We start from the raw sequence: 1,211 nt of genomic DNA, 5'->3' as shown, positions 1-1,211 counted from the left end.
AATAAATAAATAAATAAATAAATAAATAAATAAATAAATAGACTGAAAAGGATGGTATGGCTAATGGCAGCAAAAGCTGCTGAAAAAATTAACATAATCAAGAAAGTCTTGTGAAATTTGTTCTTGGTATTGATCATTCACCAAGACAGTAATGGTGTTATTTGTCCAATAACTAGTTAGAAGTGAGCATAACTGAAATGAATCTATATCAGACTTCTCCAACCTGAGTGACTTTCACATATTTCAGAATTTCAAAATAATTTTTAAATGTATAGACCTGCTAGTTGAAACAGTATAGTTATTGTTCCGTTTTACAAGGATAACAAGACTGAATATGAAAAAATATGAGGGAATAGTTTGTTCAGAGTTTCTAAGAAGACAGAACTCTAATTAAGAGAGTGAAATGTTAACAATGAGAAATGTCTGGGAAAAACAGTGTGGGCAGATCAGGAAACGTGCAGATCAGATTTTCAACTTTCTTATCAGTTACAAATGTCTGAATATGACAACATATTTTGAGATTTAAAGGAACTGTATGAAACAGTGAACAAGCTTGAATTATGGAATGTTTTGTGTAAATATGAAGCTTAGTTGCTGAATGAGATAAGACAGCTTCTGATAGAAGTAAAAATGCATAGGCATAAACTGATTATGCAGTGACTATTTCAACATTGAGCAGTGCATAAGTCAAGGATATGTGGTTTCCCCTTGGTTTCTTTATGTCTATGGATAAATGTATAAGGAATTTTGTGGTGATGTTTATTTATTTATTTTATTTATTTTATTCAATTTTTATCCCGCCCTTCTCCTTACCGGACTCAGGGCGGCTGACAGCCTTATAAAACAGATATTACAATAAATACTAATTTAAAACCAAATTAAAAAGAAATATTCACTATGGCCTATATAATTAAAATTTCACTTAAAACCCCACTAAAAATTCCCTAGGCCAATCCCGCTTGTTGGAAGAGCCATGTCTTTAGGGCGCGGCGGAAGGAGGGGAGATCCGGGATCACCCGGATCTCTGGGGGTAGTTTGTTCCAGAGGGTGGGGGCTCCCACCGAGAAGGCCCTCCCCCTGGAGGTCGCCAGCCGGCACTGTCTGGCTGACGGCACCCTGAGGAGACCCACTCTGTGGGAGCGTACCGGCCGATGGGAGGTAATCTGCGGCAGAAGGCGGTCTCGGAGATATCCAGGTCCGATGCCATGGAG

This window comes from Protobothrops mucrosquamatus, unplaced genomic scaffold (assembly GCF_001527695.2).
Source record: "Protobothrops mucrosquamatus isolate PMUCROS unplaced genomic scaffold, P.Mucros_1.0 scaffold1322, whole genome shotgun sequence".
NCBI classification, from domain to species: Eukaryota; Metazoa; Chordata; class Lepidosauria; order Squamata; family Viperidae; genus Protobothrops; species Protobothrops mucrosquamatus.
The sequence above is the reverse complement of the archived record's forward strand: the minus strand, read 5'-3'. Positions refer to the sequence as shown.